This window comes from Euprymna scolopes, chromosome 23 (genome assembly GCF_053919585.1).
Source record: "Euprymna scolopes isolate OS-2025 chromosome 23, ASM5391958v1, whole genome shotgun sequence".
NCBI lineage: Eukaryota > Metazoa > Mollusca > Cephalopoda > Sepiida > Sepiolidae > Euprymna > Euprymna scolopes.
The window spans coordinates 89,923,805-89,951,774 of NC_136504.1; the positions used below are offsets into that span (position 1 = coordinate 89,923,805).

Below are 27,970 nucleotides of genomic sequence, written 5' to 3' on the forward strand. Positions count from 1 at the left end.
TCGCTGCGCTTAATAATGTCTGTGATTGTTTTACGTATTACTTGCCTCGGCTGGATTGTTTCATACGCAGGTTGCATCTTGAGAATTTCGTTTTAAATAGCTACAATTGCGACGTTATAACATCTGTTTTCTCGTGATAAGGATTTCTTTTATTAACTTATGTTGTGCGTTTTTTTGTTTTTTTTTGTTTTTTGCTCACAAAATTTAGCTTGAATAAAAAAAAAACAGGAAAAAAAAGAAAATCAGTGTTTAAGGTTCTATAGTATAAAAATAAATAATAACTTTTGCATAGTAATTAGTTGAAAGTAAATTATGATTTGATCTTGTGTCAAATCGAGAGTTAGCACAGGAAAATCACAATATATTGAATACTAGTCGTTTGAAATGCATTATGTAAATCTATTCACATCATATTCTTTTACACAGTAAATATTATTCTGTTAACAAGATAAGAGATATTGTCTAATAATATGTATTTACAATTTAGTAATATATTTTGATGACGATAGATTGGCGAATGTCGACACTCTCAGTATACAGACCTTCATATTTCAACAGAGCTTAACGTCGTTGATCTAATGAAATTTATTTCTTAACGTGACTGCCGTAATATCTCGAAACTTAACTAAATGTTTTATGCGACAACATCAACTACACAGAGAAGAGAATTGTGTTATATTGCTGGGGGTACCAACATGATGTATATGTTGTATATACTCTGAATGGCCTTACTGCATGTTTATGTAACGAAGGGTTCATCTTGGCAACCAAAAAGGTGATGTTGTATAACGGAATCCCAACATGCATCCAGATATTTGTATTTGTGAGTGGGGGGGGTCAATATTTAAACCCCAAGTTATATTGTTGCTTGAGAGGTGTATATACTCGTTTGAATCATGCAATCGTGACCTAGCTGAATGTATGTTAAGTTGTTGAGTGGACAGGTTGAAATACAAAGACAATTCACAGTCCCTTAATTTGGGACTAAGCTTTTTTTATGTTTGACGGTTCATTTCCTGGATCCTCCAGACGGCTGCAACAAAGCAGTATTCCCTCGGAACAGAAACCACAACTAACTGGTTACAAAATCTATACATTTCTCCTTTTGTTCCAGTCCAGTTGAGTCCCATATTTTCGAAGGCTTGCGAACGCTTTCTTCCTACCCTATCTCTTCGGTTGTGCACGCTTCCCGCACGTCCAACCGTTTCCAATCTCAGATGCTAACTCAAATCTCGGATCTAACTAACTCGAAAACCCTGATCAATTAACTCTTACGTCATACGCTAAAATACACGTATGATAAACTTATTAACTGTCAGGTCTAATCTAATGTTTATTCTATTCTTTCAGATAAAATTCACAACTATAAGTATAATTCTACTTTTAATAATTTTTGAAAGAATGTTTACACTTGTTAAAATTCCTATCGAACTAAATTATCCAAGCATAATTCTTAACATAATAAATTATATTTTTGGTGAAATCTTGACAATCGATCTATTGAGCTCAGTTATCTATACAATAGTACTATTAATTTTAACCATAAAAAGTAAACCTAAAACAGGTACAAAACTAGTGTTTAAATTTTACTTTTCCTATGACGTATATTCTTCTAGTGCACATAAACACACACACACACACACATATATCTTTTGTTTACTATGCAAACATTATTAGTTATCTATGCGCATATGTGGAGGGCTCATCTGAATGTGTGTATGTGTTACTAAATATCTATGGTGGCTCTGCACTATCTGAACCCTATGTTACGTTGTTGCTCGTGAGGTGTGTATACTCGTTTGAATCGTGCAATCGTTGCCTAGCATTATGCCTGTATTATGTTATTGAGTGGACAGGTTGTAATACAAAGACAATTTACAGTACCTTAATTTGGGACTAACCTTTTAATGTTTGATGGTTCATTTCCTGGATCCTCCAGACGGCTGCAAAAAAGAAGCATTCCCACGGAACAGAAACTGACTCCCAAAATAACCCCAGTCTATTATGTCACACACTAAATCATACGTATCCTTAACTCACCAACTGTCGGTTCTAACCTAATATTTATTTTATTTCTTTCAGCTGAAGATTCACAACTAAAAACAATTCAAATTTAATAGTTTCTGAAAGAATGTTGACACGTATTTAATTTCCTGTCTATCTAAATTATCAAAACATAATTCTTCATATAATAAATTGAATTTTTTATGAAATCTTGAAAATCGATGTGTAGAGCTCAGAATGCTCAATTCAACAATACCAGTATAGCTAACTCTAAAACAAAGTTCATATTTATCAATGCCTTTAGTTGGCAAGTCTATTGATTCCTTATTTGTTTATTCATTTTGTATAAATCAGCTGATTCTCTTGATGGCATTAGTTTTCGCTAATACATTTCTAGTAAGGATTCTTCCTAAAAACATGGTCCTGGATATGACCTTAAAATATATCCGATGGTGAGGTCCCAGCTTACGGGATTTGGGGAGTGTGAAGCCACCCTTTAATTGGCATTGCTCCCAGGTCCACTCTGACCCGGAGTTAGGGTCCCAACTATAGGTTAACTGAAAACCGACTAAGAACGTTTTATCTGGGCTGACGTTATTCGCCTGATAGTCAAGGACCCGAACCTTGGATTAACCACTAAGGAGGCTGTCCTAACAGCAGGTGCAAAGTACTGGGGCTGCTGTATTGCCATTTGGTGAATGGATTCTGGACCATGCAGTAGCTTCTGGTGGGGCCTCTCGATGCCATATTAGTGGATAATTGTTACGGCTTTACCTTATCATGAGCTACAAAAAAAAATTCTTCGTTTCTTTTTCTCTCTTAGTTTCCCTCTCTGTCCTGCTCTAAGTAAATCTGACGACCTAGTCCACAAATTCCAAAATTTCATCATGACAAGTTTCAAGAAAAAATATACGATTAAACCCGGTTCTCCAACTTCCAACGTATACCCCTACTACCATGTCTCCTTCTCCAACATCAGGGGTCTACGTTCTAACCTTCCAGAGATTGAAGCCCAATTACAGGAGACTAAACCAGACCTTTTATTTTTAATCGGAACTGGCATTGGACAGGCTATTTCCCTAGAAGAGTTCGCAATTAAAGGATACTCTAACTTAACTTCTAAATCTGACCCCCAAGATCGCCATGGGCATGGAATATGTGCTGATATTAAAGATGGCTTTCCATGTGGTAGGGACATCTCCAGGGAAGATCCTAACTTACTCTATATGTGCTTCCGGTTGCTTTAGCTCCCACTACTGCATTTATATTTACTCTTTATCTCCCCCACAACAGCGGAGTTACTATCTTTAAAAGCATATCTGAGAAAATTGACCACGTCCTATCTGCTTATCCCTCAACTAACATTCACGTATGTGGAGACTTCAATGTTCACAACGTCGAATGGTTGACCTACTCAAATAATGACGGCCAGTATGCGAGCCTACTAGACCGTTTTCTTACAACTTGCCCTGAACTATTTTCAGTTTCTGTTCTGTCTCCTCTTGGATCTTCCGACCACTCTGTTGTATCAATTAAGATAAAAATGAAATATAATAAGTCCTCAGATGTACCTCTCCATCGTACAGTACATCGATACACTAAGGCTGACTGGGATAGCTTCCGTACATTTATATCGGATCTACCTCTGCGTTCCATGTTTAAAAAGGATGTGTCCTCTATAGTATCAGACCTGACGGAATGGGTAATTGTAGGTATAGACCGTTTCATACTCTCGAAAAAGTTCCAGCAAAAACCTAACAGCCAGCCATGGTTCTCTCCAGAATGTACTGCTGCCATTGCGCACAGAAATCACTTTTTCCACTGCTTCCAACGTAATAGATGTATGGAAACTATAGTCGCTTTCAGGACTGCCAGCAACCATTGTAAGAAAGTAATAAAGAACGCAAGAGAGTTGTATGCTCAATCCGTCAAGTCCAAAGTAGCTGAGCAGCGGCTTGGTTCCTACCAGTTTTGGCAACTAGCAAACATAATCCTTAGCAGAAGCGTATGCTCTATCCCAACTATCATCAATGGACCTGAGGTAATCTCGTCAGCATCAGACAAAGACAAACTCTTTGCCAAGAACTTTGCAGCTAATTCTACCCTTTGCGACCAAGGCCGCCAACCCCCAGTATTTCCTCGTGTATCAGAAAACGCGCTATGTGACATACGTATATCTGTACGTGATGTTGTCAAGCTAATCAAAAACCTTGATTCCAGTAAAGCAACTGGCCCTGACGGTATTCCAATTATAGTACTAAAAAAACTTCAACCTGAACTAGCGCCCATACTTACAAAACTGTTTAAACGTTGTCTTAAGGAGAATTGCTTCCCATCACCCTGGAAAATTTCATCAGTATGTCCTGTATTTAAGAATTCAGGTGATCGCTCATCCCCCTCTCAGTACAGGCCAATAAGCCTCCTGTACGTCATGAGTAAGTTGCTGGAATCTGTGTTAAATACAGAAGTAATCAACCATCTCAACAAAAATAACGTTCTTGGTGACACTCAATATGGTTTCCGTTCTGCTAGATCTACAGCAGATGTGCTTCCAGTTATATCTCATGGGATTAGCAAATCTCTCGACGGAGGCAATCTTTCTAGGGCAATTGCTCTTGACATATCTAAGGCCTTTGATAGGGTATGGCATAAAGGTTTACTTCAGAAGATCTCTAGCTACGGTATAGCTGGAAATGTCTTCTCAATTATTAAATCATTTCTTTCTGATAGGTTCATAAGAGTAGGGGTTGAAGGGCAAAAATCGGAAGCTCACAGTATTAATGCTGGTGTCTCTCAGGGGTCCATCCTGGGCCCAACTCTTATCCTGATCTACATTAATGATCTTCCAAATCACATCCTTACATCATTTCTAGACATTTATGCTGACGACACTACCATTTATGGTAGCACATCTAAGACAGTAAACGATCAAGTTCTCTCCGATTCTCTCTCCTCTGATCTTGAGCACGTAGTACGATGGGGAAAGGAGTGGCTGGTTACTTTTAATGCATCTAAAACCAAGCTTCTCTCTTTCATCAACATTCTGATCCACATCTGGCATCAATTGAAATTAATGGCTCTTGTCTTCAGGAGGCCTCAAGTTTTGCCAAGCTTCTGGGCTTGACCATTACTCCTGATTTTAAATGGAACACGTACATCAAATCTGTTGCCAAGGCCGCTGGAAAAATGGTGGGATCTTTCTATCGATCCGGTAGATATCTCACTGCTGATGCAATTCTTTATCTATATAAGAGACAGGTACGTCCAAGGATGGAATACTGTTGCCACATCTGGGCAGGAGCTGCTAGAAAGGACTTGTCCTGCCTTGATAGCGTTCAAAATAGACTTCGTAGCCTCGTAGGAGATGTCCTTTTTTCTTCGCTGCAACCTCTATCTCACAGAAAAGATGTTGCGAGTTTGTCTCTGATGTATCGTTATTTTCATGGAAAGTGTTCGACTGAGCTAACTTTCACAAGAAACAATCGTCTAGCTTAAAACACTATCAATAATTCCCCCCACTCTTTATCTGTGCCTAAACCTAAACGTAGATTCCATGAACAAAGCTTCTTTCTTAGAACTGCACGCCTGTGGAATTGTCTTCCATTTTCCTGCTTTCCGGCTGACTACAATATGGTTGTGTTCAAGTCTAACGTAAATAAGTTCTTGATGAGCCGTTCCATATAAGTTATCAAATGTTACGAATTTTCACTACTAATGATTACTATATTGTCCAATTTCTACTGTACACTCTTTAACCCTTATCCTTGAGTGGCCTCTTGGCCTTGATAATGTGGTGATGCCTGTGTAATAAAAAACAAAAAAAAACATAAGTTTTTTACAGGAGGAACCATGTAAATGAAATGGATTCGAACTTGGAACACTCATGTTGTCAAAGTGTGTCATGAACCACTTAGCTACGGTCAGCTCCTAAGATTCCTTACTGAGGTGGTATTTCGCCAAACTTACGTTACCGTCCGTATGGAAAAAAAAGCATATATTTGATAGATAAACATTTTTTTCTGAAGTAAATTCCCTATTTTGTCAAATCAATTAAGATTTCCAAGAATATATATATATATAAGAAGAATCCCGAAAGGATGAAACACTAGTGTCTGTAGGTATTTAATTATTATAGTAAAAAAAATAATTATGACAGCCCCTTTAAGAAATACGTTTCTTATAGTTGAGCACTTTCTGTTGAATAAAAGTCGGTCAATTTAGCTCTTATGCGTAGATCGTCGTATAACGACTTGATCACTGTCTGTCTGACGTAATGAACATTTAAATTTAAAATGTTTAAAATTCAACGCTATTTCACACGATTAATGGTAGCCGAATGGATACGGTCTCCGCTAATCGAGCCAGAGATGTCTCGTGTCGCGGGGTTCGAATCGTTCGACTGGTAGTAATTGTGACACCCTGCACTGAAGAATCCCGAAAGGATGAAACACTAGTGTCTGTAGGTATTTAATTATTATAGTAAAAAAAATAATTATGACAGCCCCTTTAAGAAATACGTTTCTTATAGTTGAGCACTTTCTGTTGAATAAAAGTCGGTCAATTTAGCTCTTATGCGTAGATCGTCGTATAACGACTTGATCACTGTCTGTCTGACGTAATGAACATTTAAATTTAAAATGTTTAAAATTCAACGCTATTTCACACGATTAATGGTAGCCGAATGGATACGGTCTCCGCTAATCGAGCCAGAGATGTCTCGTGTCGCGGGGTTCGAATCGTTCGACTGGTAGTAATTGTGACACCCTGCACTGAAGAATCCCGAAAGGATGAAACACTAGTGTCTGTAGGTATTTAATTATTATAGTAAAAAAAATAATTATGACAGCCCCTTTAAGAAATACGTTTCTTATAGTTGAGCACTTTCTGTTGAATAAAAGTCGGTCAATTTAGCTCTTATGCGTAGATCGTCGTATAACGACTTGATCACTGTCTGTCTGACGTAATGAACATTTAAATTTAAAATGTTTAAAATTCAACGCTATTTCACACGATTAATGGTAGCCGAATGGATACGGTCTCCGCTAATCGAGCCAGAGATGTCTCGTGTCGCGGGGTTCGAATCGTTCGACCGGTAGTAATTGTGACACCCTGCACTGAAGAATCCCGAAAGGATGAAACACTAGTGTCTGTAGGTATTTAATTATTATAGTAAAAAAAATAATTATGACAGCCCCTTTAAGAAATACGTTTCTTATAGTTGAGCACTTTCTGTTGAATAAAAGTCGGTCAATTTAGCTCTTATGCGTAGATCGTCGTATAACGACTTGATCACTGTCTGTCTGACGTAATGAACATTTAAATTTAAAATGTTTAAAATTCAACGCTATTTCACACGATTAATGGTAGCCGAATGGATACGGTCTCCGCTAATCGAGCCAGAGATGTCTCGTGTCGCGGGGTTCGAATCGTTCGACTGGTAGTAATTGTGACACCCTGCACTGAAGAATCCCGAAAGGATGAAACACTAGTGTCTGTAGGTATTTAATTATTATAGTAAAAAAAATAATTATATATATATATATATATATATATATATATATATATATATATATATTATGCTCCTTATCTTGGATTGAGCATATTGGGAATTGATATTAGTGTATTAAGCGATGCTCTTTGTGTAAACAAATCGAGCTAGGTATTTGGGCGATATCAAAACATTAATTCACTACCCGCACAGCAGCAGCCGAATGAGGTAATAGTGAAAAGCCTTGATTGTCGTTTGGGCGGTTGGGTTTGGAGACAGTTTCCTGTCTACCCGCCCTGATGAGCTGCGATACAGCGAAGCAGTACTGTACATGGATGACTATTTATAGGCTATCTCGCTCACACACATGCATACATACAGACATACATACACACATATATATATGTATATATATTTTGGCAGCAAGTCGTTATTCAAGCACGTCTGATTGAACACGACAGGGTTATTCTTTTTTTCAATTTTTCTAGATATCTTCCATTCGCTAAGCGTTTTTTTTTTTTGTTTCAGTTGGCATGGTGTATAAAATGGCGCTAAAAGGTTGTTGTTCAGCCATATTCTACTCAAGCGCTTTCTATCAGTGCATTCGATTATCATCAGAAGCGATTGTTGTTATCGTTTAATTTTTCTATTCTTTTAAGGCTTGGTGTATTTATAGTTTGTTTTTTATTGTTTATAAAGGTAGGTGCAGGATGGTTAAGGGCGAATTATCTTTCATTTCGATTTTCTTGTTTAGTAGTTTATTTCTTTAGCGTTCTTTTAGTTACTAAATACTGTTAGTATATTTGCCCCGGTGTTAAATGAGATCCAGTTTTAAAAAAATATATAAATACACCAAGCCTCAAAGGAAACGAAAAAGAAAACAACAACAATCGCTCCTGATGATAGAACAGTCGGAAAAAAAGAATAACTGTGTCGTGTTTAATCAATTCCCTTTAGTGATTCACGTAATTGGTGACTCAACGGCGGGCAGTGATATTTCCCCAAATAAAAAGTGGCAACATCGTTACAAAGAAAACGATGTAATTTATTAAATAAAAATTAAGAATGGTATAATTAAAAATAGATTTTTTTTACAAAGGAGTAACCACTTATCAAGGCACTCGAGGATAATGTTAATGAGTAAACAGTGATGAAGGGAACATGTCGTAGTAATCGCTATTTAAAATTTGGTAAATTGGATTACTTAAGGGGACGGTTCATCAATAATTTGTTTACGTTGGACTTGAAAACTACAAAATTGTAGAAAGCTGGAAGGCAGGCAAACGAAAGAGTTCTACAGGCGTGCAGATCTGAAAAAGAGCTTTGTTCATGTAATCTACATTTAGGTTTAGGCGCATATAACGAGTGGGGGAAATAAGTACCAGTGGTTTCAGTTAGACGAGTGTTTTTCATCAAAGTTTTGTGAAGGGGGGCCATAGATTGGAGCTTAGACGAGAACTTGCCATGAAAATAGCGATAAAGCAGAAACAGGCTCGCAACGTCTGTTGGAAAGAGGTTGCAGGGAAGAGAAAAAGGCATACTCCAATAGGCTACGAAGTCTATTTTTAACTCTGTCAATGCAGGATAAGTATTTCTAGCAGCTCCTGCCCAGATGTCGCAACAGTACTCCATCTTTGGATGTACCTGGTTTTTATATAGATAGAGGAATGCATCAGCAGTGAGATATTTAATGGAGCAGTAGAAGTGTCCTACATTTTCTCCAGAGATATATAAAAACACGCATGGGTACCATGAAAATACTATACCAAATTGTCGAAGCAATCGAACCAGTAGTTATTGAGATTATCGATTGCGACAAACACACATTTTACATTTTTATTTATATGGATTGTTATTAGTAGTAGTATTATAATTATAATTAGTAGTAGTGACAGTATCTTCTTGTTGGTGTTGTCGATAGTAGTGGTGGTAGTCATGATATTTTTCGGGGTTTTGTTTTTCTCATGTAAGTCGTGATCAGTGCAATAACAAATGGTTGTTTGGGGGGAGGATATCAGTTATAAATATTTCCAGATTTCCAACGCTCGCCAACTCTTTCGAATATTGATGCAAATCATTTTTGCATTAATGTAACAACCGCTTACTATTTATTTATCTATGGCAACGACTATTGGTTTCCTCTTAAATTTTAATGGCAATGTCTTCCGTCCATTTCGTTTTCATCCGTCTTATTAATTAATGACCATTATTATTAGTTTTGCTTTCTTTTGGAAATCGTTCAAGACATGGCATGAAGCCACTTGAAGTAAAGAATTAATAATAATAATAATAATAATACTTCAATGTTAAGGATTGATCAACGATAAGTATTGTGTGTATATAGGGTTTGAGCCGGAAAACAATAATTCTTTCCTTTTTGTCAGAAACATCGTTATGGAATCTGAGGCCTTAAGAGCAATACTTTTTGAGCATGTCGAAAGTAAACTTAAGGTTATTATTTTTATTATCTTGATTACAATCAGCATCATATCATGTTAGTTGTCCCGATGTTCTTCTAGAAAATTCTTTTTTCTAAAAAAAAAAAAACACGTTAAGGTTGTCCGCATCCTAAGTGAAAGTGAATCTGGTGGAATGAAATGGACTTGAACTTGGAACATCCAAGTCGCCAGTTTGTGTCGTTAACCACTTGACTACCATTACCTTTCTTCGGTTACAATAACCCAGGGAAATAGAATTTACACGGTTTGAAATCTTCAATAGGAGTTTTTCTAAACAAAAACAAGTAACCTTAATTCAATTTCATCTTCTATATTTTTATAAAGTAATAGGGTTCGTGTGTTTCTGTCTGTGTGTACAGCTCTCCATCATCAACGAAATATAAAGGAGGTAAGAGGGTAGATATCTCCTGGTAGAGAAACATTAGAACCCATTTTAGGATGTTTCTGTTATAGGAGACATAAGAATCATTGCCTAATTTCTTTATATACTAGTCTACAAACCACCCCCATATCGAATGACTTATGCTCATTTGCATATCACATTATATTAAATCTCTTTAACTAATTACCTCGACCTTATTACATATTGGAAATATTTCAACTGTACTTAAATCTATTTAACATTTAATTATTTAATATATTTTCATTTAATTTTATATTCGATTTATTTCACTTTACGTATATTATCAAAACAATTCATTGGCGAGGAAAGCTTTATGTTTTGGGATTGTATTGAAAATGTAATGGAAATTTCAATTTCGTTCCGTTTTAATCTTTTATATTTTACTTGCCAATATAATTGAAAGAATACAATTCAACTATCGTAATTTTATATAAATAAACAAAAACAAATATTTTAAAATAAAACTTTATTAAAAAAGAAATAATTTTATTTTTAAATGAAAAAAATCAATTTAGTAAAATAATTGTATTAAACACCCCCAGCCTTGTCAGCAAACCTGTAAACCTATAAAAGTTAACATTTCGAATGTAAACAGTGATTTTTCGATTTTGTTAGCGCTTGCCGCAATTAAAGACAATTAAAACGGAACTAACTTTATTTCCATTCTATTTTTTAAACAACCCCCAAAACATAACGCTCTCTTCCAGTTATAGCCAATTTTTTTTTTAATTAAATAAAACAGGTCAAAATAAACAGATAAGCGCATTTCCTTTTACATTTTTCTTACAACCATTGTCATTTAACCAACTGCAGGATATCGTTACTTTTGTGGGGTTGTTTTGAAAATGGCACGGAGATTATAATTTCGTTCCAATTTAATCTTTCTGGTCGAGCCTATTTCGAAAGCCTGTCTTATCATAGATTTGAACTACAAATAATTTATTAGATTTTGATTATTACTATCTTAAGACTTAAAGCTTATATTTATTTCATTTTTCTATTTATATATTGAATTAGTTATTTCCAGTCTTATTTAAACTTAGCGCTTTCTTTAAACCGGATGAACCTTTTATAAAAATATGAGTTTAACGTAAAGAACACGAACAAGGTTTTATTCAACTGAATTTCTTCCAGTTTACTAACAAAATATATAAATTTAAAAGAGATATAATTAATAAAATAAAAAGGTTATGTAATTTAAAAGAAATACACGTACTCACAAAAGCAGAACTTTTTTTACACATTTTTTTCTTTAAAACCATAACAATGAGACTAACAATTACCTAGATCTTAGTAATTATTTGTTTTAATAGAACTGTTTTAATTGTACTGTTTACTTAGTTAACCTAAGTTGGTATTACATTTATTTTACATTTACTTTTTTTTTTATTATTACTTTTAGACTGTGACGTTTACACCCGGAAGTAATGAGTCACACGTAGGTCGCTTTTATTCATTCCTTTTGGTCAAGATCAAAGTGTAGTATCTGTTCTTCAGATGCTGCACTTCATTTTCTTGTTCTCTTTCGGTGGAGGAGAAATCCTTCACGACTGAGACAATTTTTATTTTTGTACCTTTTCTCCACGTTAAAAAACGACCCTGGTGTCTAACTCTGTACCGTGGGGAGGCATATTACATAGGTACAATATAATTGTTTATAATTGTACTATTCAGAAATATTATTTATAGTTCGTCCATTTCAGTTAGTATACATTTCCTTTACGCTTAATTAATTTACAATCATTAATATCGTTAAACAATTCCGTTTAAAACCGAAATTATGCCACCCAAACGAAGTAGAAACGAAAGTGAGGAAGAAAGAATGGAAAGATTGGAAGCTAATAGACTAAGAGTTGCTGCAATTCGCTCCAATGAAAACAATTCAGATAGAGAAAGACGTCTAGAACTTAACAGGATACGTCAAAGAGAAAGGAGAGCAAGACTGTCAGATTTGGAAAGAGAAACCCAACGTGAAGCTGACAGAACTAGACATGCTGTAAGGCGGTTAAATTCATCACAAGATGAAATTCAAGAAAGGCAAAGATATGCACTGGAAAGAGAAGCAATATTACGATCGAATGAATTATATGAGGTAAGTAGACGTACACAAGGTCAGTTGAGAGTGGCTCAACGACATCAGAATGAATCGGAAACCCAACGAAGCTTTCGCCTATACCAAGGGCAACAACGAGAGGCTGCATGGAGAGAGAGTATGACTTTGCCCCAGCAATTGACAGAAAACGAGGCAGCTAGACAACGAATGACTGCTTTGAGACACCATGAAATAGAACACTGCAATAGAAAAGGATTGCTCTACAACAAAAATGACTCTCTCACTACAGCTGATATAGGAAAAATGGACAAAGTATGTCAACATTGCTCAGCTGTAAAATTTAAAGGAGAAACCCCTGGTTGTTGTTGTTCTTCTGGCAAAGTTGTGCTTGATAGCTTTCCACCACTGCCTCAGTTGCTTCAAGATTTGCTCTCCGGCAATGGTCCCATCTCTAAAGATTTTCTGCAAAATCTACGCTGTTATAACAATTGTTTTGCAATGACATCATTTGGTCACAAAATTGCGGCAGTACATGGGTGGAATCCTTCTTTTAGAATTCGAGGCCAGGTTTGCCACCAGATTGGGAGTCTTTTACCACCTGAAGATGAAACGGCAAAGTTTATTCAAGTCTACTTCTTGGATAGTCTGGAAGAGGAACTACATAATCGGGGACGTGACAGTAGACTCAATAGAGACATTCTCCAAAGTCTGACTGAATTTTTACATGAGAACAACAGCTTTATTTGTCAGCTGAAAACAACAAAGGAGAGGATTGAAGAAGAACACTTGGTAGAACATAAAGTTGTCATAAGGGAAGACCGAAGGCCGCAAGAAGAGCATCCACGGCGATTCAATGCTCCAACAACAACGTATGAGATTGGAATATTAATGGAGAATGAACCAACAGCTAACCGGGATATTGTCTTGCGTTTTAGAAATGATACATTAAAATGGATCTCCGAACTACATCCCCTCTACGATACTTTAATGTACCCGTTAATGTACCCCTATGGTTCTCCATCTTACAACATCTACATGAAGGCATCCAATGGGCGAAAAGTTACCCAACAGCAATTTTATTCGTACCATTTAATGACTCGGCCTGGAAACTATTTTCTCTGGTACCGAAGGCTATTTCAACAATGGCTGGTGGATGTGTACTGCAAGATTGAAACAGAACGTTTACAGTTCCTGAGGCGTGAGCAACAGACCCTGAGAGCTGACAATTATAGCAACTTGAGAGATTCAATTCTTAGGGAGGATGGGAATCCAGAACAGTTTGGTCAACGAGTTGTACTTCCGGCAACTTATACAGGAGGCCCTCGATACATGTTTGGCATATGTTCGGCGAATGGGCCGAGCCGACCTCTTCATCACGTTCACAACAAATCCAAAGTGGACAGAAATTACAGAAAATTGTCTTCAAGGGCAAGACCCTCAGGATCGTCCAGATATTGTTGCCAGGGTTTTCAGGCAGAAGCTAAAAAAGTTACTTGAATTTATTAAAAAGGGAGGATTTGGCAGGCTGAGGGCTTTCCTGTACAGTATTGAATATCAAAAAAGAGGACTGCCGCATGCACACATACTCACCTGGCAGGCCCCAGAGGACAAACTTCTACCAGAAAAAATGGATCTCTGCATATCTGCAGAGATCCCTGACAAAGAGGAAGATCCTGATCTTCATGCTAAAGTGATGGCACATATGGTGCATGGACCTTGTGGACCATTTAATCCAAATTGTCCATGTATGATTGACAACAAATGTTCCAAAAAATACCCAAAAGAATTTCTTCAGTGTACCGAGCAAGGCCAAGACTCTTACCCTAAGTACAGGCGAAGAAAACCAGAAGATGGAGGCCAGACTGGGACAATAAGGATGAAGAGAAATGGTCGGTATGTTAATCAAGAAATAACAAACCAGTTGATTGTTCCGTACAACAAGGTCCTCCTTCAGCAGTTCAACGCTCACATTAACGTAGAAATTTGCAGCTCGATCCAAAGCATCAAATATGTCCTCAAATACGTGAATAAAGGATGTGATCAAGCAGTGTTTGAACTACAAAGAACTGATGGAGCAGCTAACCAACAAGGCCAAGTACAAAGTCACATTGTGGATGAGATCCAGCAGTTCCAGAATGCAAGGTATGTCGGCAGTTCAGAGGCGGCCTGGAGGATATTGGAACATCCCATCCATGAACATTTCCCCCCAATTGTACAACTTTCTGTTCATCTTGAAAATGGGCAGCGTGTCATGTTGATACTGCTCTGGAACGAGCCCAAGGTCCACCGCCTGCCACAACTTTGACAGCATTTTTTCAACTCTGCCATGAGGATGACTTTGCAAGGGGTCTCAAATACGTAGAAGTCCCTGAGTTTTACACTTGGAACAAATCGACAAAGAAATGGATGAGAAGAATGCGTGGGGTACAAGTTGAAGGTACTGAAAATGATGATGTATGGAAGGCACCATGCATTGGGAAAATCTACACGATTAGTCCAAAAGCAGGGGAGTGTTATTTCTTATGCCTGTTGCTCAATGAGGTTGCTGGTCCAACTTCATTTCAAAATTTGCGAGCATACAATGGTCAGGTGTTTGAAACATACAGAGCAGCGTGCCTTGCTCGAGGCCTTCTAGAAAATGACCATCACTTGCATCAAGCAGTAGGAGAGGCAAGTGCAACTCAATCACCTTCAAATTTGCGAAGCCTATTTGTGATAATTTTAACAGCCTGTGAGCCAAGAAATCCTCTTGAGATCTGGATGGCTTTTCGTGATGTAATATCTGAAGACATTCTTCACAGATACAGGCAAGAAGTTAACAATCCAGAAGCAGATTTTAATGAGGACATCTACAATAAAACTCTTTGTCTAATTGAAGAAAAAGTTCTCCTTATGTGCGGTCAACCATTCGCAAGCTATGGATTACCTGCACCAACGCAAGGGAGAGATGAAAGACTCGCGAGAGAGTATCAACGTGAAGTTACTTATAATCTTGAAGAACTTTCCCTACAAGCAGAAAATATGCAAGAAAAACTGACCGATTCTCAAAGAGAAGTTTACAATTCATTCATGGCAATGTTGGAAGCACAAGGTGAAATGAACAAAAACATGATGTTTCTTGATGCTCCAGGTGGTACGGGCAAGACTTTTGTAATCAATTTGATCCTTGCAAAGATTAGATCCATGAGAAAGATTGTGCTTGCAACAGCATTCAGTGGCATTGCTGCTACTCTACTACAAGGTGGCCGCACTCTTCACAGCACTTTTAAAGTACCCTTGGATACTCATCGAATGGATCAGCCAGTTTGCAAAATTACTGGTAACTCAGCCTTGGCAAATGTAATTAGAGACACCTCTGCAATCATTGTAGACGAAGCCCCAATGACGCACAAGAGTGCTTATGAAGCAATTGACCGAACACTGCAAGACATCACAGGAAACAAGAATCCCATGGGTGGCATTCCAACCTTATTTTGCGGTGATTTCCGTCAAATCCTCCCAGTGGTTAAAAATGGCACAAGGGCTAACATTGTCAATGCAAGTTTGAAACAATCCTATCTCTGGAGGCACGTTATAGTGAAGAGACTGACTACTAATATGAGAGCCTATATCTCTGATAACACAGCTGCAGCAGACTTCTCAAAATTGCTTCTCCAAATCGGTAATGGTCAGTTTCCTATCACTTCTTCACCTGACACAATTAAGATTCCAACTGCGCTTGGTAAATGTGTCGGTAATCAGAAGCAACTGAAAGACAAAGTGTACCCAGACCTGCAAAACAATGGAAAATCACCGGATTGGCTTGCTGAGAGGGCTATTATTTCGCCATTAAACAGCAATGTGAATCATTTGAACAATTCAATAATGGATGAATTTCCAGGAGACACAAAGCAATACAAGTCAGTTGATTCGGCTACTAATGAATATGAAGCTGTTCACTACCCTGTGGAGTTTTTAAACTCTTTGGGGATATCTGGAATGCCTCCACACATTTTAAATCTCAAAATTGGATCGCCAATCATGATTCTTCGATCCTTGGAACCGCCAAAAACAACAAACGGAACCAGATGTGTTATCACCAGATTGCACACCAATGTACTTGAGGCCACCATTTCCTGTGGTCCCTACAAAGGCGAAACCGTTCTACTGCCAAGGATCCCCTTAGTTCCATCGGACTCAGAACTTCCATTTAAATTCCGGAGACTCCAATTTCCTGTGAAGGTGTGTTTTGCAATGAGCATAAACAAAAGTCAAGGTCAGACATTTAACACCATTGGCGTAGACTTGACATCAGACTGCTTCAATCACGGTATGTTCTACGTCTCCATCAGCCGGACAGGAAGTTCAGAAAAACTCTACATTCTGGCTCCAAATCAAAGCAGCAGAAATGTAGTTTACCCTGAGGCTCTTCAGTGAAAAGTTCGAGAAATGGATATGAGGAAAAACTGACATGATCTGATTGTGGTAAGTTTTTAGTATTGAATGTGCAAGATAAAATTTAAGCAAGAGTTGAAAATTACTTCAATGAAAAATTTACTATGTAACATCAAGTAACCTTCCTTTTTGACGAAAATGTTTTGTGAAGTTCCTGATTGAATTTCAGTCACTACAAGAGGTAGTTAAAATGTTAATCACCTTATGCAATCGTTGCTCTTACAACATCAACTTACTGGAAAGGTGCCCACAGATTTTGGTACCCGAGTGCGCAACAAAGCTCCGTGCGAAGCACGGGTATCTTTGCTAGTATTTTTATATTCCTGTGTCAATCTCGGTTTATGATATTCAATGTTGCAGAAGGGAAAAAAATATGTTGCTAATAAAAACAAGGCCGATAGCCATTAGTTGCGTGCTCTCGTGCAATAAATGAATGCTCTCGTGCAATAAATGAATTCTTAAAGATAAACTAAAATGAACGAAAAATGGGCTGAAATGACTTAAATAAATACAAAGTAAATGACTTCGAATGACTTTAATGAACTTAAGGATGAATTGAATAACCTTAAGAATGACGAATGTTTAAAAAATAACTGGAATCCTTAAAAAAACAACTTGAATGATCTGGAGAATGACTTGAATGGCTTTGAGACAGACTGGTTGTAAAGTGGGTGATCATTTTACATTAAATTAATACAGAAAAGTGATCCCCCACTTTATATCGCAATAAGTACAGCATGTAGTAAGAACATATACCCTTTTGATCTTAGCCAAAAGGCCAAGAAAAAGGTATTTATTTGCTTCCCCACCGAGCAAATTAGGCACAAGGCCGATTTTTAATGTGAGGAGTGAAGGGGAAATGGGGACCAACTCCCCGGGGAGTAGGGGAGCTGGATAGTGACAATTGGTATGAAGGGTTGCCCCTACATTGTCCAAGGTCTTATATGTGGGGTTGCCCACACATATGGTCTTTGCTTGCAGTATCTGCCGGAACATATACTACACTTTGATCTTAGCCAAAAGTCCAAGAAAAGCTTAAAAAGCTAAGAACAGCATCTATTAAGAACATACCTTTGTTCTTAACCAAAAAGGCCAAGCACAAAAGTGTTACGGACAGACCGACCAACCGACAGACGGAGTGACTTATAGAGTAGCTTGCACGCGACTAAAAAGAGGTTAATTACAAAATGAAATACAAAACGATAAATAACTGCTGCTTATTAATAATTGCACGGACAATAGAAGTTTCTCGATTTCGAATAGAAACTATCGCAGAATTTAAAAAAGAACATTTAAAAGGATAATTTACGACCGGAGGTTATCACGTGGAAACGGTTAGAACAATTAAATTCATTTATGAATATGCGTTTAATTGGTCTTAATTAATCATTGCGTGGTTATGTCTTATTTTTTTTGGGGGGGGGCATATCTAAAATTGAATTCTTTGTTATGTATGTTATTCGCGACTTGTTTAATCTTTCCGTGTATGTAAATGTCATTCTGAATAATTATGAGTTCCATTCGATCAGCAGACGTGCAGATCATTTATTCGTTGCATGTACGTGGAGACTTCAAAGGCACAGACAAATAAAATTGCATATCACGCACATGCGCGCGCACACACACACGCGCGCGCGTAATGTAGTCAAAATTGATTATATTAATAACTGACATTTTAGATTTTATATGATGGTTTTTTAATATCTATAGTTTTAGTTATTTTCATATTCTAATATAATTATCTTATATCTTGGCCTGACGATAATAGCGGAGGCAGAAATATTTACTTTGTAGCAGCCCGCCCATTGCCCGGCGTTGGTTTACAAGTAACCTTAAATATGGTATTTGAATTCATTCAGGTATCGTATTTATTATTATAGAGCCCATTCCATATTTATTTTTACATTGTACCTAATATATAGCAGTGATTTCAAAAGTGAAAAAACAAATATGGTTTGGATGCCACCAGCTAGAATCGAAACCAAAACGTTTAGGACGCCAACTTTAATCTTTGGCGTTTAAGCTGCCGCCAGATGGATAAGAAAACGACAAACTTTAACCGACTTTAACGTATAAATGTATATTTACGTTTGCATACAAGAGCATTTAAAGTCGACCTACGCCTACTAAGTCCAATTTTATTTAACTTTTGAACCCATGGCAACAACTTTTTACCGACTAAGTACCGAATCGAATTGATTCCATGCTTTCAAATCTTCTATATATCAAGGTCCAAGTCTGTAGATCAAAATTGACTAGAGTTTGGTGGAGATTGGTGCACAGACAGACAATGTCGTTTTTACATACACATAGGTTACGTTTTCTATTGAGGTTAATTTATAAAGATATTGTAGCAGAAGTAGCAATAACTAAAATGAGGGGAAAAAGAGTTTACCTCGGGTACGTCTGTTGTGTCACCATTTGGGGGGAAAAAGAGAATTCCAAGATGGCGTCCGGGGGTTTTATTAGCATTTACCTCATGCAACTCTCGGAAAATCACGTTTCTGTCTCATGTGATTATGCAAATGGATAATTCCCGGCCACTATAAAAGCAGGAGGCTAGAGACGAGTCGGCAGTGTCCTGCAAACTGTGTGCGTGGGTGTTTCTGGCGATTGGAGTGTGTCTTCTTTTACCACGGTTATCACGGACAGGAATTCCCTCTCTTCTGGAGGTGGGCGATATTGACTATTTTGAAGTTGTACTGTTGCTGACAGAACATTTATTTATTTATTTTTTTTTTTTTTGCCTACTACATTTTTGTTTCAGATATATAAATATACTAATAAATAACTTAACTTTATAAATGTACAGATTACTGTTAAAACTTTAAATTATCGGAACAATCTAAATTCTTAAGAGGGGCGCTCAAACCTTTGTTCTTCTTTACACAAAACTCACGCCTTTACGCATCCCAGCTATGTTTGTAAATAAATAATGATAAATATAGGAGTGTATTATGTACATACAAGAATATATACATATCTTACATTAATTATTTTCACAAGTTTACAGCGCCACAGTTCATACAAGCCGTAAAAGACACAGATTAAAAGCCCCAAGTTCTAGTTTCGCTCTCCTTTTGTCTTATCAGTAGAGCATATTGCAACACAGAATAAAAGTTCGAGTCACTCGCATGCGAGGCATGTACTCTGCTACCACGCCACCTACAAGAAAGACCATTAATTAGCCCCAGGTCAAGAAAACCGCGACAAAGTTCGATTGTGAAATATACCTCCTCTTTTAAACCTACAACTACAAAAAAAAAACAAGCCTATGTATTACTAGCTTTGATCAATCTGGGGTAAATCCTTCATATCACACAATTGCTATTCATTTGGACATTCCCTTTTTATGGGGAGCTGATTTTCCCCAACATCGTGGAGAAACAAATAAATGAAACGTCGGAAAGCTGAACTGGCTTCCAGCCAACTTTTTGATTGGCATCGCTAAATTTGAATGATTTCCACTTCCTATTGCTTCGTAGCGTAGCGGTAAAATTTTACGTTTTCTTTCACTTTATTTTCCGCCTTCACGTCACGGGTTCGAACCTGCCTGCTTACAAACACTTTTTCTTAGTGCTCAACACACACCTACAAACACCCATCTCATCCAATAAGCTAAGCAAGCGAACACTTTTATATTAGATCGTTTTTAATGTCAGTAGATTTACAATTATTTCCAGTCAGACAAAATCTCCATTTGACTAATCAGTAAAGCATATTCGAACTCGGTATTCCAAACTCGAGTCACTTGTATGTGAATGAATATCTCACCACTCGAGTCACGACGACACATTCCAAAGTTTGTATTTTCTGATGTTTTTCTTGTCTGCGTTAGTCAATAAACAGTCATATGTGTGCGTGATGGAACCTGTCGCAAAATACTCGCCTGGGTTACAAGTGATCTGTGTTTCGAATCCTGAGGTCGAATATGTTTTACTGGTGAGCCCAAAAGAAGGGTAATACTAATGCCTAGAACTTCGGATCTCTTACGTTTATGAATTGTGTTGTCTAATTTTGGAAATAATTTAGAAAAAAATTAGTTTAAAGCATAATTCATAACAAAGTTTTTTTTTTTTTTACTAGAATACCTAATCTGCTGCGTTAGACATGGAAAACCCGATCACCCTTTGCAGTGAATTTCTTAAATCGCATATTTCTTCTACACGAGCTCCATTTAAACTTCTGATACTATTGTGTTGTTCTCTTTACCTTAATGCTTTCCTGTTTCCGCTTATCTTATCTGCCCAGTCTACCTTCCCGTTATAGTTGTTTACGTTTTTAGATCAAATAAAGATGAGCTTACTTTGAATTCGTAATTCGCAGTGATAAATCAAGAAAATATAAACCGCACGGATGCGTTTTTTTATTGCTTATCTGTTCAGTATTTCACTTCGTATATTACTTTAAACACACACACACATATGATTTTCGCAATTGGCACAGCTATTAGTCATATATATATATATATATATATATATATATATATATATATATATATATATATATATATCTAGAAAGGGACAGAAATACGCAAAAAACACCATTAGTATCTAGCATAATGAATATCATGCAAGAGAAAATCATAAAAAATATAATTGCCATCTAGAAAAAAGCCCTCTCAGAAGTTGCTTCCAGTGCTTACAATGCAGAAACATTCTATCCTGTTAAGCTCTATCCCACACATATCTCTTTGTAATAGTGACATACACGCCAACATCACGAAGGAAGCATTTACTAATATATAAAAAAGTTTTTATATATGTATGTATATGAATATGAAGATATATATATATATATATATATGCGTGTGTGTGTATATATTTTTGTATATATATACATATATTGTATATTTATTATTAGACTATATGGGGAACACTTATGTGCATAAATGTTGATTATGTCTCCTTTAGTACGTATATACTAATGTCTGTACATTTTATACACAAACATATATATATATATATATATATATATATATATATATATATCATTTTATAGATATGTATGTATAATGTATAGCATATATGTATATACATACGAAGTGTGAGATAATCAAGGCTTGTATCCATAAGTGTTTCCAATGTACTCTAATGATACAACGCACATAAGAAAATATATTCCTTGTATAATACATTCCAGAATTATTTACAAATGGGATTTCCAATCAACCGTTGAACGAAAACCGGTGGATATTCTACTTGATCTCTCGGGCCTTCGGATTGCAATTTGACAACTTTCTTTTGTCCTCAAGGCACTCCATTCATTCGCCTTCTGTTCTCCTATTGCCTGTTTTGTCAGAAATTATTTAGAACCAAGTCTCATGCGTCCAACCAAATGTGTAACGCTTTTTCAACTAATAATTAGATAAGCAAAAGCAAAAACGCGGTAACCAATTTAAATTATTAAACACCTTCAAAACGAGGTTTTCTTCTATTCTACTTGACGACATATTCGTTCTTTCATAATTTATGTACTGCAACCAAATTCGCTAATAATAAAAGGTCGCGGTAAAAAGAACACAAGGATAATATTTTATATGCATTAAAATTGTTTTGTATTAAATATTTTTATTGGCTCACAGTGAGCTTTCACACAGGTCATCAAATATCTCTCCTGTAAACCAGGTTGTGATGTTTCCTGGAAGCTGAGTGACAAGTCTCCCTAGAATTTCAGTACTCGCCACCTCTTTCGATAGTGTTTGCAAATAAATTTACATTATCGCAACAGCTGCTTCCCATTAATTTCTCGTTGGCAGCTGTTATTGGTCTTCACTGGAATTTGAGTGGCAATAATGTTCCAGTTGTCTTTGGAGATCTAGTCAGTGCTCTCTCCTCGGTTTTTCCTTCCTTCTTGATTCTACTGAACCGTTTGGTCTTGGTTTTTTTTTTTAGGGAGGAACTGATGTTGTAATGGGGTGGGGGTTGGGTTAGAGAACTTAAAGATATGCAGCTTCAATGTTCTTGGGTCTGTGTGGCGTTTCATGTTTTGCCTCTGCAGTAGTTTCTCTGGAACGCGATTGTTGCCCATTATTATTATTATTATTATTATTATTATTATTATTATTATTATTATTATAATTATTATTATAATTATTATTATTATTATTATTATTATTATTATTATTGAATGAGAAATCATTTCGATTTTTAGATAAACACTACATCAGATTTAATTCGATGAACATGTTGTTTCTATTCATCTTATGTTAGTGCTGGCACATTTCACGCGTGCTTTTCTTAATTTTACATGCATAATAATAAGCGAATTTAAATGGCAATGTGTTCTATTTATCGATATATAACGAAAATCACATGAACCCATTTATAACTTATACAGAATTGTTCTCGCATTGTTTGCGATCGCAACATTTAAGCATTACCTAGAACCCTAATGTTGACTTATAAGAATCTACCAGGAATACTGTTCATTGTTCTCGTATTAAATAAAAAAATACTATCAGCGACGAATTCACACGCATCTAATTAAGAATAAAAAAGCTAAATGTAAAAATATAAACAATCCCATGTGTCATAGCATGAGGGGGGGTCAAAAGAAATATAGTCATTATCGATTTCTACACAATTTTTTTTTTTTTTTACTTTGTAATAAACTTACAATCATACTCGGTTCTCCTGTGCACGTGGTTTGCTATTCCAACAAAAGACAATTTCGTGCGTTGTAATAAGTAGGCCAATGACAACAGCATATTCCTTCCCTTGTTTTGATTCTCACGTATATCCATTGATATCTTATGTTTTATGTAGAGTAATATGGTTCTCGGTTGATTAATTGTGATTGTGTCGGATACACACTCAAGAGTCAAAACCATGAAAATACTATACTGTTGTCACCAACAACACTTCTTATATTAATTGTTATTTAATTCATTTAAAAACATGTTTTTAAAAGATAAATCATTTATTCAGTCATAATTGCCAAGGAGGCTACAATGTCAAAGTCACTTAAATATGAAAACCATAGCTTAATTATACCCTTTTTAGATTAGCCCAGGTATATGAATTAGGGTGGTAAACAAAAAGGATTCGATTAACTCTTACCAGTAGAGCCTGGCAACATATTCGGTTAATGCATCGCAAAACCAAACGTCTATCTTTACACCACTAACGTTCATATCCCCACTTTGCTCTATTTGAAATGAACCGTTCTATTCTTATTAAAGCGCCTTGTTTCGACAAGCTTTTAGGCCTGACTTTTACACCTGATGTTACATAGAACACCTACATCAGATCCGTCGCCAAAATCACTGAGATAATGGTAGGATCGTCTTACCGCACCAGGAAGTATCTCGATCCGATTCTATACTCTATCTATGAAAGAATTAAATGCGTCCTAAAATGGAGTACTGTTGCCACATCTTGGATGGGGCTCTTAAGTCTACCTTTTCCTGTCTTCGAAATTTAGTCGGTGAGGACTTTTTCGCCTCTCTATTTTCTCTTCCTCGCAGAAGAGACGTTGCGTGTGTATCTCTGCTCTCTCGTTACTTTTATGGTAGGTGCTCAACTGATCTCAAGTCTATACTTCCTCAACCATTCGTAAAAAATACTAGCCTAGCTACAACAACCGCCAAAAACTTCCCTCTATCTGTGCCTAAAACTAAACGAAATTCTGGGAGCAGAGTTTCCTTCCTAGAACTACTCGTGTGAAAAACTCAGTATTGTGGGCCGGCTTCCCGGTTGACTATCACATAATCTTCACATCTCATCTGATTAAATTCCGATCGAATCTTTCTATTCCTAAACAATCTAACCCTACGCTGGTTCTACTAAAACCGATTATGTTGTCTGGGCATCAACGTAACAATTAACTCTTATCCTCGAGTGGCATGCAGGCCTTTGTAAGTAGAGCCAACCAAGTAAAAAAAAATCGTATCAATTTACTTTATCACTGTTTTATTTCATCCAAACGGGATCAAACGTTTAAAGTCCACATATTGCCGGAAATATTTCCTTTTTTATTTTTCACAAAACGCTAAATTCATCTAATTCAAATTAGCCTGATATTTATACTAGTAAACAAACCAATCTAATACCGGATACTTGTCCCGTAATTCAAAGATTTGTTTTATTTTTATTATAAAACTACTGTCTCGGCTGATAAAATTACCGATCTTCTTCAGGTTAACCTCTCCGAACTCTGGAATCTGTACGAGTATTTAGAACGGGACCGTTTATTTAGTTCACGAAGGTGGTTTACTCTGATTCCTTCAGCCATGACTGGGTTTAAGCCTTAAGCAATTATATGTTTTAAGTATTGGCCGCAATGCAGATTGAACTGTGAACCTCGAGAATCCTGTTACATAAAACTGAATAATTATTCAAATAATACAAATTATAACTTATCTTAAAAATTCCAAAACGAAAACTATTGGAGTTGTAGTATTTTCTAATTACTCTGAATTTAAATTTATTAAAGCAAGAGGAGGAGACTTTTATGCCATACCCTATCAAAGCTTCCGTTGAGAGGTTCTCTGGTTCTATAAGATATAACCATTAGCGTATCTGCTTTAAATCTAGCAGAGCAGAAACCATATTGCGTGTCACTAAGAAGGTTATTCTTGCTGAGGTGGTTGACTACTTCTGTATTTAACAGATTTCAGAAACTTACTCATGGCGTACAAAAGACTTATTAGTCTGTACTGAGAGGGCGATGATCGATATGCTGAATTCTTAAATATGGAGCATCATGATGACGTTTTCCGGGGTGTCGAGAAGCAATTCTCCTTAAGACAACGCTTAAACAGCTTTGTAAGTATGGGAGCTAATTCTGGTTGAAGCTTTCCGTTTTTATTTCGAGACTTCCTCTAGATGAAATAAAGACGAACCGTTGATGAACACATCACTCGGTTTGTTCCTTTTTATTTTTCTATTTTATCAAAACACTATTTCTATTATTCTTATATATATACATACACACACACACACACACACACACATATATATATATATATATATATATATATATATATATATATATGAAATAGGGCCAAAGTGTTATGTGTTTAAAAGAATCTAATATTTTCCGGAAACGTTTACTTTTCTTACTGATTGATTTTTTTTTTGTATCCATTTCAATCGAAAATACATGTTAGATGCACCTTTGGTTTACAGTAAAACAAGGGGAACTGAATAATTTAATACTGTTGATATGATTATATCGACACATTATTTAAAATGCTTCACACGAAAACACTCTTAAATTTAATTTTTTTTTAGCTGTATAAGGATCCCATACATAAAAGTAAATTAGGAACAGTAGAACATACTAGTAGGAAGAAAGTTATTTCAACGTCTATTTCTCTTTTAAGATGATTATATAAGAATGTCCTTATATAGTCAAACTCTCGACTCCGGTAATGTATACAATTTTAAATAACTTGTAACGAAACACCGTCATTTCTTGCAAATAACAGGAAAAATCATTTGGTGCATTGGTCAAAAGTACACAGGTAAAAACAAGCAAGTGATATCTAGTGTGTTAGAAAACTGTACGTATGAATATGTTAATTTATTTATATTTTTATCTTGACAGTTGTAAGATGGGCCTGACGTAAGTAGACGGTTAAATAATTATGGACGGACTTCTTTTGAAGATGTGTACATGATGGGGTTTTCTAAATCAAATATTCTTGTTTTAAACAAGATTACACTTTTTAACTTTCTCTTTAACATTTACCCTTTCTCTTTAACATTTAACCTAGCTGTCCATAAAGATGACCACTACTGACCGGATTCACTTTTGCCCTTCGAATGTTCATCCGCAACTGACGTTTCTAGTTATTTCAGCGCTGCACGATACTCTCATTGATATAAGCCATTTTGACCAGTTTCTTAAGTTAAAAAACTAATCAACGTATTTCTGTAAGATCACCGCCGATAGTTTGTTGCGCTTAAGTTCAAAATAACATCCAAATCACTAATCAGGCAGATTGAAAGCAGCTAAACTTGAAAAATTATCTTGCTAATTTAGTACAGGTTTATCCGTTTGCTGTACATTTCCCTCTTGCACTGACTAGGGCTACCAGATCAGACTTGCTGACAATAACGGCTTCCAGACCTAAGGGGTCCTGGATATGACATTAAACTATATCCAGTGGTGAGGCCCCAGTTTGTGGGCTTTGGGGAGTGTGGAGCCACCCTTTAATTACCATTGCTCCCAGGTCCACTCTGACCCGGAGTGGTAGTACCTGTTAGGGTCCCAACTATGGGTTAAATAGAAACCGACGTGAAAACAACAAATATATTCTATTAAAAAAATGTTTCCTCTAAATCTTTGGATTCGGCATTAAATTACCTGAAAAGGGTTGATATGCCGTAAAACAAAAAACAACTAACCAACCAATCTAGACCTAAACTTCACTAAACTTCAGAAAACATTGATGTTATTGTTTCTTTCTTACCCTTTACAGAAATTAATAATGAGCTTCATTTCTTAAAACAATAACAATATTCCGCTAAATTACAACCAAACACGATTATATTTGATAATATAAATAACTCAAAGCATAAAATCTTTCATCCAAATGACTGAGCCCGAAATTAGTTTCTATGCTTTAAAACAAAACCATCGAACCAAACACCATGAATAAATATTAAAAGGCACAAATAACCTAAAGAACCAACTCTATTACCAAAATGATTGGGTTCGCCATTAAATAACCAAAAATAGGATTAATATGGCATAAAATAACGCAATCTAACCGAACCCTTACCCACAGAAGAGACATTTTTTTTTCTTTTTATCATAATTACATGAATTCATGTGCTCGACTGGCCTCCCAGGAGATAAAGGATATTTGTAGGTGTAAAGATACTGCACCTTTACGTATATCTCAGTCATACTCATTTGTGTTCTTAGTTTTGTATATGTGTGTGCAGTCAGCACCAACCCTATTCAGGGTTATACCGGCTTCCTCCGAAAGAGGTCCTTGATATGACCTAAAACTATATCCAGTGGTGAGGCGCCAGCTTGCGGGAGTGTGTAGCAACCTTTAATTGTCATTGCTCCCAGGTCCACTCTGACCCGGAGTGGTAGTAACTGTTAGGGTCCCAACTATTGGTTAAATAGAAACCAACTTGAAAACAAAAAATATATTCTATTAAAAAAAT

The 27,970-nt window shown here is 36.3% G+C and overlaps 1 protein-coding gene across 4 annotated transcripts in view; it reads left to right on the plus strand.

The window, feature by feature from the left end:
- The window catches only part of LOC145246048 (atrial natriuretic peptide receptor 1-like), a 1,646,502-nt gene that overhangs the window by 874,128 nt on the left and 744,404 nt on the right, over positions 1-27,970 (plus strand). The window lies entirely within an intron of this gene.